Genomic DNA, 11,012 nt, shown 5'->3' on the forward strand with positions numbered 1-11,012 from the left:
TTTCTATTTTTGGTAGAGATGGGGTCTCACTCTTGTTCAGGCTGGTCTCGAACTCCTGAGCTCAAACGATCCACCCTCCTCGGCCTCCCAGAGTGCCAGGATTACAGGCGTGAGCCACCGCGCCCGGCCACTTTTTGTACTTTTTAACTCCAGAATTTCTATTTGTTTCTTTTCTATAATTTTTATCCCTGTATTGTTATTCTTTATGTAGTAAGACATTATTCTCAGACTTTCATTTGGTTATTGAGACATGGTTTCCTTGAGTTCTTTGAACATATTTATAATAGTTGATTTAAAGCATCTTATGTCTCACATTTGTGCTTTCTTACAGAATATTTCTATTAACATTTTACAAAAGATGATATAGAAACCCTGGAAAAAATGACACCCCCTTCCCTCTAGGTTTTGCTGTTATTGTCATTTGTTCTTGTTGCTGTTTGTTTAGTGACTTTCCTGAACTAATTATGCACATGTGTAAGTCTCACCACTGAAGTCTCATCTCACTTAACTTAGAAATCAGCTAATAACTAGAAAGAAATTTTCTTAAATGCCTTGAACTAATAAGTCTTCCACTCTTTGTTAAGGTGCTCTGTGTGTGTGTTGGACCTGTTTTCAATTTTCCAGGAGTTACGACTGTGCCTTAAACTTCGTTTTTTGCTTGCAGAGAGACTCTATGTGATCCAGAAGTTAAAGACTAGTTAAAGACTAGACTAGCATTGTCAAAACAGCAAGGCGTCTAGTTGTTTATCACACAAAGATCCAAGTATTGAGACAAGGATTGACAAGGAAGAAAGAAATCTTTTAATATGACAGATATCTTGTTGGGAGAATGGGGGAAGCTGCCTCAAATCTGTCTCTCTGACTAATATAGATCATGGGCTTTTAAAGTAGGGGCCACATGCCTTGGAGCAGGTCATGGTGTAACTAACAAGGGGCTATGTGCATTGGGGGCAGGTTTTCAGGGATGGTGAATCTTAGTGTGAGGAAGTCTGCCTGGGGGACTTCAGAATCTCAGCTCCTTTGTCTTGCAGAAAATCCACCATTTCTGGGAAACAACTGAAAAGGTCAAGTGGTTAGTTAAGGGAGAGGATTATAAAACAATATAGGGGTCATTGGAATTTGTACATGGAGCCAGTTACACTAGGGTCTTCTTAGGTATTTTCTAGGTATACTCATAGCCCTGTACATGCATGTAGCCTTTAGATCCCTAGAAATATCTTGGAACTTTTCAAACCCCTTAGGGAAATCTCATTCCCCAAATTTTCCTTTTAAATTTTTGGGTCAGCCTCTTGTTTCCTTGAACCTGTACTGCTACCTTAGGCAGCTGTGTTATTAAACAACAAATAGTGATTGTTTGCAACAAAAACACTGGAGAGATAGCTTTTATTACTGAGTGAGTTCTGAATTCGATCAAATAAAGACAAGCATCGTGAATGGGCCTTTTCCAGGGAGCAGCAAGACAAATCAAATAATGACAATTCTCTGAAGATGAGGTTGTTGAGCAGTATATGACCACAGAATTATACAAATAAAAAAAATTATTCCTGAGTTCTGAGGCAGCCATGGCAGTGTGGGCATACATACCCCTAAAATTATTCAAAGTGAAAATGAATTCAGCCCACAGACACACACTGTACTTTTATGGCCTTAAGGGCATTGTCAACTGCGTTGGCAGCATTATGCTTTCCCTGGAAGCCATTCTTAATAAATGTTACATTTGCAATTTAACAAAGACAGAGAGAAAGAGAGAGAGAGAGAGAGAGAGAGAGAGAAAGAATTTTAAGGAAGAATGGGAAGAATGCATTTCCATGAATAAAATAGCCTCCAAAATATTCAAAGGAAGGGACATTGCTAAGGCAATACCAGAACTACTTACATTCAAATGATACAGAATGTTTTAATGCAATTTAATTTGAATTGAATATATTTCTATAGTTTACAAAAGCACTTGCATTTAGAAATACAGTTAGAGCAAATATCAATTTTATAAACTTCTTTTCTTTCTCTTAATGAGATAAAATATAAGATACTCAGTTAATTTGCAATATCAGGTAAACAACAAATGAATTTTTAGTATAAGTACATCCCAAATGTTGAGTGGGACATACCTATACTAGACAATTTTAATTATTTACCTGAAGTTCAAATTTAACTGAGCGTTCTGTTTTGTTTTTGCTTGTTTGATATTTCTAAATCTGACAATGCTGCTCAATATGCTTAATTTATGTTCTTACTGACTTTACCCTAGAATATATTCTCAACCTTTTCCCCGAATCAACATTTTCCACTCCAAACTTCACAGAATGATGTGTTGCTTTTTATGGACAGAGGATAATGTAAATACATAGCATTCCTCAAAACAATGTAGCTTCAACTTTCCTTTACTTCTTTAATTATCCCTTATTTTTCAAAACACACAAACAAACACATTTCTTCCTCTGGCTACCTGTGCCCTAGCCACATCTTAGCTTTTGTATGATGTTCCTTCTGCTTGCGACAAGCTTTTCTTTTTGCATTTCTCTCTTCTGCATATTATACACCTACTCATATATCAAATCCAAGCTCAGATACAGCCCCCTTTCTCTAAGTTTCCACTCTTCCAGACAGAGTTAGAATGTCACTCTATGAAATTCTATGGAATTATCCTTTCATGTCACTCTGCATCTATTCCCATTGCAATACTTAACGTTATATTGAATTGTATTGAAACCCCACAGTAATAATAAGTTGGACATTACTTGGTTGGTAATTAGTTCCTTTGCCTGCTCCACATTTTTACAGTGGGGCAGGAGGTGAGCTAACATTTCATCTTTGCATGGAGGAAAGGTCAGTAATTTTGGAAGAGATACTGTAGGCAACCCCATTTTGGGAAGTATTGCAGGGAGTAGACAACAGATACCCAAATCTCTTGTGTTCCTTGATTCGAACCACCCCCGATTCATGAACAGAAAGGGCCCCTAACCCAAGGCAACTAAGAGCTTCCTGACTCCCTGACAGTGCCCAGGAGAACCACAACACCGTAATTGTCTCTATCTTTATGCAAGCTGGAACAGACCAGCACCAACAGTAACATCAAATTGCAACTGTGATAGAAAAACATGGCTGAATCCCAGAATATAAAGAAGGCCAGCTCTGTGCAGACTTGCATTTAGTAACCTTGCAATAATGCAAACTTATTTTTATAAGATTTGACTTTGAGGGAGACCAACTTATCAAGTTAAGGCATGGTATTCTATTTTATTTTGTCCAAAGTTCCTTTATTGGGCAATGAGTTCCGTAAGTGCAATGATTATGGCTTTTAACCTCCATAGTCTCAGAGCCCAACATAGTGCCAGACTCACAGTAAGAATTTGTTAAAAAAAAAAATACAGACATTCATTGAGTAAACAAATGAAATGTAGTATATCACTTTCTTTATCGAAAGTGGGAAATATTTAAATCTGGCGTCAGTATGAATATACAAATTCACCCAGCTTGCCCAAACTTGTCATTTCTATCATTGCTCATTTTTGGCATTATTTATTAATATCTCCCCCACAAAAGTTATTTCTAACATTCATTATAACATCATTAATAAACATTCTTATCTAATTCTTGACAATACTATTGTTGTATACTAAAAGCATCATACTTGAAAGTATGGACAAGTCACTATACGTACCAACTAAACACACCTTCAGTGGGTTTTTCAAATCTTAACTAAGAACCACTCAGATATAGATTGTAGTTAACATGCATACATACAAACTGCATTGTTTATCTTGAAGTATTTTTGAATAATAATTTCTAAAATAATTTTCAACACAAACACTAGCACCATATCTCCTGTTCAGAGATGGTGGCATGCATATGTATTCCAATGTGTAAATAATACCAAAGAAATTTGTGTTCTTGTTTTCAGTTTACAGAAGTTACCCATAAGTTTAATGTTATACATCTCATGATTTTTTGTAATAGACCTTATTTCAAGGAGTTAAATGTTTCTTTTATTGACTAATAGTTAGAGATTTACTAAATATTCAATGAAACAATGTCATACAATGAAATATGATTTAATTCACATCCTTTTTAAGAATTTTCATATTAATATATTCATTTTTTTAAATACTGTCAGACCATGTTAATTGTTTTTTTTTTTTCTTTTTTTCAGGACTATGTAACCACGAAAAAGGGTTCATCCTATCAAAACTTAACCAAAACACCTATACATAATTACATATAAGTAGATGCTTTGGTTCAGCATTTCTTTGACCCCTTTGATCTTGCCTCCATTCAGTTTATTCTCTTTGTTTCTTTTTCTTATTGGCCTAGCCCATCTTCTAGAGACTACATGAAAATGAAACAAAAAGTCTGAAACAAACAAACAAAAAGAAATAAAGAATAAAAAGCTATTTGGCTGCATTGACTTGCTCTCCAGAGCCCCGTTGTATATTATATTACAATGGCATAGACTATAACCAGGATAGAGCTGTTTTCTCATTAGGATGAACATAATGAGAATGATAAACGGGTTCAAATGACACCTACTCAAAACACAATACTAAGATTTCTGTCTCCTTCTTAGATGGTCTATATAGCCCTGTTTCATGATGTCATTCTCTCTTTCTGTAATTAAAAAAATAGCTGACAGTTTAAAGAATCAATCACATATACTTTATATATATATATACTACAATCTCTCTAATTTAGGAGATATTTTCCTGTCATGGCACTTTTCAGTGAGTATTTAATCTGTTTGCCATTGCATTTAATGGGAATGTGGAATTACTAAAGATAATGTGTAGTCTAGCAGAAAGAGTCAGCTGATCTGGATTCTAGTTCGAGTCCTGTATTAGTTTCCTATTGCTGCTGTAACAACTTAACACAAATGTAAAAGCTGAAGACAATACAAATTTTTTTTTTATCTCACAATTCTGTAGATTATAAATCAAACACACTCTGGGGTAAATGTCAGCAATGGCGAAATGTCAGCAGGGTTGTGGTTTTTCTGGAGACTCTAGGGGAGAATCCAGTTTCTTGCCTTCTCCAGCTTCCAGTGGCTACCCCATTCCTTGTTTTGTGGACCCCTTTCCTCTACCTTCCAAGTCAGTAACTTTATATCTCTCTGACCATCCTTTCACAGTCACATACCTTCTGGCCCTACTCTCAGCTGAGAAAGGTTCTTTTAAGGACTCATGTAATCAGATTGAGTCCACACAGATGATCCAAGATTATCTCTGTATCTCAAGGTTCTTAGTCACAGCTACAAAATCCTGTTTTCCACGTATGATAATGTAGTCACAGGTTCCAGGAATTAGATATGGACATCTTTGTGGGGGGCCATTACTTTACCTACCACAAGCCTCATCATTACCAGTTTGTGACCTTAGTAAATTATTTAACTGTTTAACTCGAAGATTCCTCTTCAGCAAAATGATGATAATTAATCATTCTGCCAACTTTATTTATTTTAATCTCTTTGTTCCTTTTCCTAAGGTTTGTTGTAAGGTCTAAATAAAGTAATGAATGCAATGTTCTTCGCGTATTAGAAATGAAGTTATATTAGTCCCAAATTTGTATAGCAATTTGCTAACGTATTCATTTATTTGTGTGCTCATAAACAATTATTGAGTGCTTACTATGTGTCTTGCACTATTCTATATTTTACAGACACTGTGGTGAACAAATAGACAAGGTACCTACTATCATGGAGATTTAATGTAAAGATAAATAGATCATGTAATTAAAAGAATTTGGTGTGGCTACACTAGTTAGGATAACAAGGACTACCTCTCTGAAAGCTAAATGACAAGGAGATCAGAAGTAAATTTAGATGGGCCTTGCAAGAAAGTCCCTACTAGAGAGAAATCCAGGCAGAGACAAAGGATCTAAGATGGATTCAAGTTTGGTACATCCGAGGAACAGCTGCAAGCCCTTGTAATTGAGCATAATGAACAAGAGGAAAAGTGAAAAGAGGTGAGGTTAGAAATGTAGGCAAGTAATTGAGTCAAGTAATTATGCAGTGAGAGATGGTAAAGACCAGAAAAGACCAGAACATATGGTCATGATGAAGAAGTCCATTTAAGTTTCCCTATTTCTATTATATGGATCTTAAAAGATAATTGACAAAATCACTTTCCTGGAGAAAATTTACTGAAGTCAGTAGAGGTTTTTATTTTTTGTTTTTAAATGAATCTAGATGATAAAGTAATGTAATATTAAATGAGTAGTAGGGAATTTGGAGAAAAACAAGAAAAATGTTAAAACCAGTACTTTCATACTGACAGTGCAAAAACTAAGACCAAATTGTTGGTCTTTGTCAGCTGCGGTCTGAGAATGAAAAATGCTTTTAAGTATTTATCTAACTATATCTTTAGCTCACCGTTAGTCTTAAATAGGAAATTCTAGCTGGGTACTTTTCCATTAATACATAAAGATGCCATTTCACTATCTTCTGGCATCAGTTTTACTGAAAATAAAATTTTTGTTCCTTAATAGGTAATTGACCTTTCCTTTCCTGCTTTTTAAATACTATTAAATTGCCTTTGGTTTCTGAAGTTTCACTATGGTATACCTAAATTGGATTTCTTGTTATCCTCCTAAAAATTTAGTATGACTTTCAAATTATGGATATTTATATATATTTTTAATCTCTCAACTATTATCTCTTCGAATATTGCATCTTCTACATTCCCTGTTTCTGGAACTGTTGTATGTATGTATATGTTGGCATTTTTCATACTATCCTCCATGCCCCTTAATTTGACTTACATAATTTTTATTTTTTCCTGCTACAAGATGGGCAACTCCTTCTAGCTTCAAGTTCAGTAAGTCCCTCTTCAACTAATAATAAATAGTAACTAACAAACAATAGCAAATACTTTTAAAGAGTTTTCTTGATGCCAGGCATTCTTTGGAGCCCTTTTTATACATTAATGTACTTAATCATCACAACAACCACATGAGGTTTGTACTATTCTCTCATTTTATACATGAGGAAACTGTGTCCAGTTTGCTATTTAACCTTTACACTGAGTTTTTAATTTTAATGGCTATGTTCTTTCATGTTTCCCTTTATTACCAATTTATTCTTATGAAAGAAAGCCATAGTCTCCTTTCTTCCATAGTTACTGTATTGTATTTAATGGATGCCCCATATGAAAGAATGTATTGTGTTGTTGGTGTGTAGTTTTGAATTTAAATAACTTATAATTTCTATAGATCTCATGGTTTCATACTTGTATCCAACTCATATAGTTTTATTTATTTACCGTCAACTCATTTTAATGTATCTTAGATCAATTAATTTTTTATATGTAAGTCTACTTTATTGCTCCTGAAGCATACATAATAGTTCATCATAAGTACATATCATATTTTACTTCTATCAGTCAGGGTAGTTTATATTATGCTGTAGTAACAAATGTCTTCATATCAGCTGCATATAACAAAGATATATGTCTCATTATCCTACATGTCCATCAAAGGTCATCTTTCCAAGCAGTCTCTAATCGGAATGTTGGCAGTTGTCACATTTCATTGACTAAAGTAAGCCCTGTGGACAAACCTGACTTAACTGGAATGTGGAAGTAGAATCTTTTCTAGGAAGGGTAAGCAGATATCGGTAAACTGTTATTCAATCTTCTACATCTATCCTTTTGATTACCAAAAGTTTTACTTCCTTCCACTCCCTTTAACATGTAGAACTCACTCACTCATTTTGCAAGGAAGACAAGCCCAAAAGTCCCAAGCAGTCTGCTCTAAGCACAAATCCAGAATCACTGACCGGTGCTTAGCTTTTTCATCACCTCTAGAGATGAATCCTCTTAGTTGAAAAACCTCTGAATATAAATGAAAAATTGGTGGCATATTACACTCTCAAAATGCAATGAAATCACAGAGATAAGCTCATTCAGCACTGGGAAGAATGGGAGAATGTCTCCAAGGCCCGGGAGGATGCTCAGCTACACTTCGCTGTGGCAACCCTCAAACCTTGCTAAGCAGAAACCAAGAAGCCACTTCCCTCAAGTCGAGGAACATTCTTTGCCAGGCCTAGGATTCTACTTTGTAAGACTAGTTCCCCAGTCCATTGTTCTCATGGATTTTGGCTCCACTCTCAGTGAGTTATTTCTCTCTTCCACGATCTTTTTCTTTGCCCACATCTGAAGAGGGCATTTAAGAATATGTCTTCCTACGGTGCTGAGCAGCTTTCTCAGACTGCTTTCTAGAAGATTTGGGGCTCAAGTTTTGTTTTTTGTTGCAAATATTCACATACAATTTATATCCAGGTTAATAGTGCTCCTGCCAGAATACCTAAAATGTTGTTATCTTCCTGTTTGTTGAGTGTCAATCAGCTCTAGATGTCATTAGACACTGTGGTCCCCAACCTCAGTTGGCCTGTTAGGAACTCTGGCCAGCCTGAGAACTGCCCCTTCTTCCTCCACTCCACCCCCATGCCCCATTCTGTGGAAAAACTGTCTTCCATGAAACTTAGGAATCTGGCTGCACAGCAGGAGGTGAGCAGCAGGCAAGCAAGTGAAGCTTCATCTGTATTTACAGCCACTCCCCATCACTGGCATCACCATCTGAGCTCAGCCCCCTCCCTCACCCCCTTTCCTGTCCGTGGACAAATTGTCTTCCACGAAACTGGTCCCTGGTACCAAAAACGTTGGGGACCACTGATAGACACATTTATATTCTCTTCTGGTGCTCTCACTCTCTCTCTCTTCCCCGTCCCCTTTAATTACTGCCACCTTGAACCTGTAAGATTTCAGTAGAAGAGCCATAACCTTAACGTTTTTTGCTAAAATACTTTTTTCCAACTAAGAGAATTTACTGGGTACAAACTTAATCAATTCTGTGGTTTTGACAATGGTATAATGACAACACTGTCAAGTTGATCCTTAACAGAAACTTGAGTTTTAAGTATTGGGGTTACTCAAATAATTTTTTTAGTTTTATTTTTTTTACCAATTGAGAATGAGAACCTGTTGTGTCTTCCATACCTGAAAGTTTCTCAAGATCTAGACTTTCTCTATTCCTGCAGCAGACACTGACAGGGTGTCCTTCCTGCCTTGCCTTGTCAGGATTAGCCGACTCTCAACTGACAGTGCCAGGATCTCTTTGCCTGAGAAATTTCTCCAATACTCTGGAACGATGATCTTCCTATATGCATAGCAGTGATGACGCTGAAACATGTCTCCTACGCCATTTCTGAATGTTTCCACATGGCTTGTTATACAATGCCAACAGACATGGCTGGCTTAAACATTTCCCTTTCCTTTCCCATTTCTCCCACTGCCTACTTTTGTTTCCTGTTCATCTCAAATACATTACTTTCACTTCAATCCTCCTATCTCAAGGTCAACTTTTGGGAGAATCCAAACTAGCAGAGCTCCCTTTTATTCCTGTGTGAAAATCTGACAATCTTTACCAAGTTCAAATATTTCTTGTGCTAACTTGTTAAATAAAATAATATTAACCAGCCAATATACCAAGAGTCTGTTGTTGCTATTGTTGTTAATTTATTTTCCAAATGCTATGAACTTATTACATAACTTAAAAATTGTTTCATTCAATAGTTGTATCAAACTGTCACCCATGCATAACATGAATCCCCATCATTCCAGATTCTAAAAGATTCTTCCCTATCCCTCTCCAACCCTGAAGCTGTTGACACATATCAGATTTTGTATTATTGAAAAATCATACTCATGGTACTGTCTATGCATCAGTCAGGGTTAGCTAGATTGCACTGCAGTAATTAATGATTCCCAAATCTCATTTGTCTACAACAGAAGAGAGTACTTTTCACTTGGGCTGCATGTCTTTATTCTGGGGTCAAAGACGAAGTAATAGGCTCTAAAAAATTGTCAATCATGATGGCAAAAGAAAAAAAAAAGAAGGAAAGAAAATGTGATAAAACACAAACTAGCTCTTTAATAAGGTTGTCATATAAAATACAGAACACTCAATTGAATTTAAATTTCAAACAAATAAATAAATTTTCAGTATAAGTATGTCCCAAGGATTTATGGGACATGCTTATACTAAAAAATTACTCATTGTTTATCTGAAATTCAAATTCAACTAGATATCCAGTATTTTTACTTGTTAATTCTAGCAACACTACTATTATGGCCTGAATTGTATATCCCCCAAAATGTGTATGTTGAATCCCTAACCCCAGTACCTCAGAATTTGACTGTATTTGGAGATAGGGACTTTAAAGAGGTAATTAAATTAAAATGCGGCCTTTAGAGTAGGCCTTCATCCAACCAAACTGGTGTCCTTATAAGAAGAGGGAATTTGGACACACAAAGGGATACACAGAGGAAAGATGGTGTGGGGCCACAGTGAGAAGGTAGCCATCTGCAAGCCAAGGAGAAAGGCCTCAAAAGAAACCAAATATGCATACACTTTGGACTTCTAGCCTCCAGAACTATAAAAAAATAAATTCCTGATGCTTAAGCCACACATTCTGTAGTACTTTGTTGTGGCAGCCCTGGGAAACTAATATATCTACTCTTTAAGCTTCCACACCGAAGTGACACACACCATTTATGCTTGCATTTCATTGGTAGAAGCATGTCATATGGCCACGCCTAACTGTGGCTCCATGAATTAGTATTAAATGTGTTTTGGGACAGGATTTGTCTTAAGGGTTTTACAGAGCTTTGCCCTGAAAGAATATGTGAACGTGTTGGTTTGCATTTCGAATGCTGTTACACTCGGAAGGGCGTCTCTGAAAGGCAGTAGCAGCTGTATCCCACAAGGCGCCACGTTTCTCAGATCTAAAGAATTGGATTTGCTTTGTAAAGCACAAGCAAATCTGTTAAAAACTATAGGCTGAGAGCTGACAATAGAGTGCCCTCCGGAACAAACAGCTTCCCAGAAACGACAGCTTCCTGAATGGCTAAAAGCAAAGCTTTTGTTTAAACCACTCTAGACTACCTGTCTCCATTCATGATAACCTAATAAACATGGAGCTTACATATCTCTGTTTAACCCCTCTGTTTAAATGATAAACTTAC

The sequence above is a fragment of the Propithecus coquereli genome, unplaced genomic scaffold (assembly GCF_000956105.1).
Source record: "Propithecus coquereli isolate 6110/MARCELLA unplaced genomic scaffold, Pcoq_1.0 Scaffold198, whole genome shotgun sequence".
Classification (NCBI taxonomy): domain Eukaryota; kingdom Metazoa; phylum Chordata; class Mammalia; order Primates; family Indriidae; genus Propithecus; species Propithecus coquereli.